This window comes from Lutra lutra, chromosome 5, assembly GCF_902655055.1.
Source record: "Lutra lutra chromosome 5, mLutLut1.2, whole genome shotgun sequence".
NCBI lineage: Eukaryota > Metazoa > Chordata > Mammalia > Carnivora > Mustelidae > Lutra > Lutra lutra.
The window spans coordinates 47887746-47893937 of record NC_062282.1 but is presented as its reverse complement, the minus strand read 5'-3'; the positions used below and the strand labels follow the sequence as shown (position 1 = coordinate 47893937).

Sequence of the window (6192 nt, the reverse complement as noted above, 5' to 3'; positions counted from 1 at the left end):
AAGGACCCTGCTTTGCTTCAAAAATCAGTTTCTTGTACTAGAAGACATCAGTGATTTGTCAAAGTAAGAAACTTCTGGAACTGAACTGGTTTTGAATGGGCTTGAAAGCAATCATGCCCTAGTACCTATGAGCCACCCAGAAGCCAGATTTTGTTTGTTAAATATCATCCCCCAAACAGGACTCTTTGAAAAAATATCTGACTCCAGAGCTGGAACATCTGGTACCAGAATGTACAAAAATATATACTCTGATTTCAAAAAAAATTCATGGAAATAAAGAAATACAATTTAATCAACTTTGCTGTCACAAACTTATTTGGGGGAAATAACAGTTAACTAGGTAGAATTATGTATCTCTTTCTAGAGTACCAACATCATTAACTACTTATGTTGCTGTGAATATTACCCAAACATATTTTTCTCACAAGTGTAGTTACCAACACCACACAAAATTATTATAATACCATTGAGTGTATTCTTTAAGCTATATCCTTTAACCCGATAACTTACACATATTCCCAGGTACCTTTAATAAGGTCTATTTTATATTTTTTCCAATTTCTGGGGTCAGCCTATAGTAAGAAACTTTATCATAAAGTATTTGATTGAATAATTAACTATTACAGAAGAGAAGATAAATGCTTTAACCATTATAATTTATTTTTTCCCCCAAAGGTTAAGACATTCACATGGTTCAAAATAATTTTGTAAAAAAGACATTGGTATAAAAATCTCACCACCACTTTTGTCTTCACTGGTTATTTGTCCGTCAACTGTGGGTAACCACTTTCTATATTCCTGAGGGCTATCTTTACAGAATTTCCTTGTCAAGAAATAGGTCAATATGTGTATTATTTCCCATTTTCTTCATAATGGTAGAATACTATATATGTATTTTTTTGTACCTTGCTTTCTTTTGCCTACCAATAGATCATGAAGCTTTTTCATGATCGCCATATACATTTCCACCTCATTAAGAAACCATAGTGCTCAAAGAATGACAGACTATAACAAAAAGAACACAAGAATCACCTTCAACTGGTTGCAGCTGGTTGAGTCTGGGACAAATTTAGCATCAAAATGATTAAGATCAATGAGATACTTTAACCTACCAATTATTCTTATTAAATAAGAATCCATGGGTCCACATTGAAAACAAATAGGTACATTAACAAATAAAAGTCAGGGCTCATCCTTCTGCTCCAGTACCAGCTAATAAATATGGAGGGGATGGGGTTCAGGAAATCACTGTTTGCAACTACATGAAGGTTGGTTCAGACCAGAATCATCAAAGATAAAGGTCTCGGAGTGTCCCTTTGAAGAACCCTTCCTAGGTGCAAGGGGAAAAGCACTGAATATGTAGTAGAGAAATGGACGATACTCTGACTGGTGCCACAATAAATATTAGCCACAAAAGGCAGGTGCACATCATGTGACCCCAATGTGATATGCTGGAAAGAACACATCACATCCATAGTATTCTCACTAGAAATGTATAACGTGAATCCTTCTCATGAGGGACCATCTTCAAACCCCAAATACAGAACACTACAGAAAATAACTGTCTGTGTTCATCAAAGAATGTCAGTCGCATGAAAGCCAAAGAAAGACTAAAAGGGACTAAGCAGACAGGACAAATCCAACAATCCAGACTAGATTCTCTACTGCAGGAAAAAAAAAAAAGCTATAAATGATATTATTGGGACAATACTGGACAAACTTGGACAAATCTGAAAGAAAGAGTGTAGATTTGATAAAAAGGTTGTGTATTAAGTTTCCTGAAGTTGATAAATTACATGCTATGATCATAAAAGAGAATATCCTTGTTCTTAGAAAGTCAACACTGAAATATTAAGGGGTGTGACATATACAATCTACCTTAAGTGAAAAATATAAATAATTTTTAAAAATCACATCATTTTCTCAAATAAAAAAGAAATAATAACACATGCAAATGGATAATAAAGCAAATGGGGAAGTGCTAAAGAAAACTGAATCTGGGTAAAGGGCATACACTTGTTTGTCTGATTCGTATAACTTCCTAGAGATTTAAAATGATTTCAAATAAAAGAAAAAAAAAGATTGTATATTTCATTGAAAGAAATAAATAGTAAGACTAACCGGAGAAGTTTTGAAAGAATAGAGTAACAAGGAGAGTTACGCTCTACCTGTATTGAATCTCATTCCAAGGTTCTAAAATATTAGTCTTGTAAAATATTAGTCTTGTACTACTGCAAGGATTGAGGAACAGATCAAAGAAAGGGACCTAAAGGCCCCCAAAATGATGCTATAAATACATATGTTGAAGGTGGAATTTCTATCTCTTGGCAAAGGATTCATACTTCCGATAAGTAATGTTGGAACAATTTTCTAAACAATTTTCTAAACTGTTCCAGCATTTAGAAAAACAATTGGAGAAAAAAAATCAAAGCAGATCTTTATCTCATAAAATAACCAAAACATATGTCAGATGCAAACAAGTAAGCAGACACGAATGACAACACACACACACACATAAGATGGAAGAAAAATACTAAAGAACAACTATCCAACTTAAGAATGAGCAATGCCTTTTAAAGAATAAAGACAGATGATAAAACTACTAAGGAAAATATTCATCTGACATAGAAATAAGAGATTGTTGTCTATAAAAGAAATACCATAGACAAAAATTTAAAGGGCAAATAAGGGGCGCCTGGGTGGCTCAGTGGGTTAAGCCGCTGCCTTCGGCTCAGGTCATGATCTCAGGGTCCTGGGATCGAGTCCCGCATCGGGCTCTCTGCTCAGCAGGAAGCCTGCTTCCCTCTCTCTCTCTCTCTCTGCCTGCCTCTCCATCTACTTGTGATCTCTCTCTGTCAAATAAATAAATAAAAAATCTTAAAAAAAAAAAAATTTAAAGGGCAAATAAAAAAAACTGCAAAAAACCTATCAGTTATGGCTGACCAAAGTTTAGCCAATAGTGATATAATTCCTCATCATTAGATTGAAAAATTTTTTTTTAATTTTTAAGATTTTATTTAAAACAGAAGGAGAGGGAGAAGCAAGCTTTCCATTGAACAAGGAGCCCAATGCAGGGCTCAGTCCTAGGACACTAGGATCATGACCTGAGCCAGGCAGACACCTCACTGACTGAGCCACCCAGGTGCCCTAAATTGGCAACAATTTAAAAGACAAACAGAGGGGCACCTGGGTGGCTCAGTGGGTTAAAGCCTCTGCCTTTGGCTCAGGTCATGATCCCAGGGTGTTGGGATCGAGCCCCGCATCGGGCTCTCTGCTCAGCAGGGAGCCTGCTTCCTCCTCTCTCTCTGCCTGCCTCTCCATCTACTTCTGATCTCTGTCTTCCAAATAAATAAATAAATAAAATGTTTAAAAAAAAAAAAAGATAGTGTCTCACTTTTAAACACACTCAAGTGTTAGTTGACACAAAGTACCTTGAATAAAATTTCATATATGTTAATAGCCTTAAAATATTCTAATCTCACTCTGATTTTAAATCAAACATGAAGGAAGATAGCAACATGTAAAAAACAGAAATGTCCAGCGATTGGGCAATGGAAAAGCACTGCATTGCCATCTATATGTGGGAATACTATGAAGCTCTTAAAAATCAACTTTCATGTATACTGAATGATTTGGAAAATACTCATGATCACTCCGGCCTGCCTGGCCCTTGCCCGGCCCTTGCCCAGCCCTCCCCCCCATGTGACCGTTATGGTGGCCTTGCTTCTGCTGCTGTAAGGACAGTCTGGGGCTCCGAAGAATCAGGAAAGAAAGAAAAGGGACTGCCACCGAACTCCAAGAAGGAAAGTTCACCCAAAAATGTAGTGGAACCAAAGGAGAGAGGCAAACTACTAGCCACCCCAATAGTAACTGAATTGTCTAAAAATTAGTCTTCAGCCAGTTCTTACCCATCAGTTGTGAATCACGGCAAGAAGGTAGCAAGCCCTAGCCCCAGTCCCAATGATAGCATTCTATTCACAGATGAAGGGCTTCCAGAATTTTTGTCAAAAAAGACTTTGATAAAATTCCTCAAAAAGTTCTGCCTCTATTAAGAAAACGGTTCAGATTCAAACTTTTCAGGAGAGCAGGGGAAGGACAGATGATTCATCGTCCTCTTTGTCCAGCTCCTCCGATTCAGAGTCTGACCAGAAGGGTGATAGCTCCAAGGTCGATCCTTGAATGATGAGCAGGGGCAGAGGAAGGCTTCCAAAACTGTGGGCCTCCCGTTCCCTTGCAAATAGAGCTCCCAATTTGCACCGTCAGCAAAAGAGAAGACATGGTCACAGTAGAACAGCCAGACCTCACCCCTCCAAAGAGGCCCTGTCAGGCAAAGAAGAAAGGGCCCACCATGAAGCCAATAGAGGACAGAAAAGACACTAAACCAAAAACCATAACACCCATGTTAAAAGCAGACGAAGAATTTATGAAGCAAAATGTAAAGGGAAAAAATAGAGAAAATGCTCAGATCAAGTGAAAAAGATAAAGCCAAAAGCCATCTGAAGTTAAAAAAAAAATCTTACCTCATCATACAAAGTCAGGATTGTCTACATAGCTGGATGTCTACAGCCCAGCACCTGTGCGATTGTCAGAAAGAACCAGAGCAGCAGGACAGCTGCAAGCATCTCCTGAGACCAGAGAGACATTTGGAAAAACAAGTACCAGAAGGTGATGAGGAGGCAGCGTTTCCCCTGTTCAACAAGGAAAATTCAAGGAAGAAGGTAAAGGAAGAAATCCTGAAGGCTAAAGAGGACATTTTGGAAGGTCAGGTACCAGTACAACATCTGAAGTCAGTTCCTGTTCCTAAGAAGGAGTTTTTGAGGAGAAGACCATGGACCTGGAGCTTGAGGGAAAGGACAAGACTTGGTGCCTCGCCAGGAACAGCAGGATGACACGACAGAAGCCCTCTCAAGCTGCCAGCCCCACCAAGCCTTTCTACAACACCATGTACAGGAACCCCCAGCACCATGACTACACCCTGTACACCTTCTTAGACCTCAGCCTGGACCTGTCCAAGTTTAGCATGCCTCAGCCCTCTTCAGCAAGGGAGTCACTCACCACTGAGCACTCCCTTGAGAGACTAAACCTTCTGTTGTCTGGGCAGCAGCAATAATCATGAGGACAAGAAATAAAAAGAAAAAGTTCATGCTCTATTGTCAACTTGAAGACTAAAACTCTTTCTTTATAGATAATAGTATAATTTTTAATACGTTACTGGATTTAAAAATGATTATCTGCCAAAAGAGTATATAACACCTGGAGAACCATGGTAAAAGGAGCAAAGAGAAATCAGACACAAATGTGTAAATAAAAGTATGAAATAGATATGGTTTTTATAACATACACAGTTGACAGCGACATCTCTCTCCTCCAAGTTCCTAATATTTCAGTAAACACTAAATAAGTAAACTCTACTTCCTTGTGAGGTTAAATATATTTGAGAGGGATATGTTTTTGTATCTATAATTTCAATGGAACCTATCCAGGGGTAGAGCTAGAGTTTATTATAAATGGGGGCAATATTTTGAAAGTTACTAATAAGCTTTTGTCTTCTGCCTCCCTGTGTATGTGACCTTCGTACTAGTCAGTCCAAAGCAACTCCCTGGTGAGAAATCCAGATTTATGGGGGAAAAAAAAAAAGAATACAGAGAAGGATCTAAGTATTATTCAGATTGTACATATAAAAATCAAATTATGGAGATAAGTTCTCATTTAGTGTATCAGACACTGCATCTAGAGAACTCAGCCTATGCATGCCCCTCATGGTAAGGACCAGGGTAGGCACTGTTTCTTCGGTCCAGATAGTGGACATTCTGGTTTATGGGACACAGCCTCTGCTGTAACTGTTCAATTCTGCACCTTGAGGTGTGGAGGTATTTTAGGTAAGTTGAGATCTGTGCAGGGTGGTGGGGACAGGGGGCTCTGGCACTCCACCTAATATGATACATTTGAAAGAGGTCCTTTGTGATTTCCCTCTAAAATCCTGAAATGTAGTTACATCAGATTAAACTTGTGGCTCACTGTGCTCAGAAGTAAAGTTCAGTTTGCCAACTCAAAGCACCTTCAATTCTCCAGTGACATGGACTCTACATTGAGAGTCAGTGAGAGGGCAAAATGCCTGCTCTTTAAGGCAAGAGTGAGTTGATAGGAGGCAGCATGGAGACCTGGGGTCTTTAGCAAATAAGAGCCAACATG

General features: G+C 38.8%; 1 pseudogene; it reads left to right on the top strand.

Annotated features, from left to right (window-relative positions):
- Positions 1-3551: 3551 nt before the first annotated feature.
- On the top strand, positions 3552-4552 carry LOC125101146 (uncharacterized; annotated as a pseudogene).
- The last annotated feature ends 1640 nt before the right edge of the window (positions 4553-6192 follow it).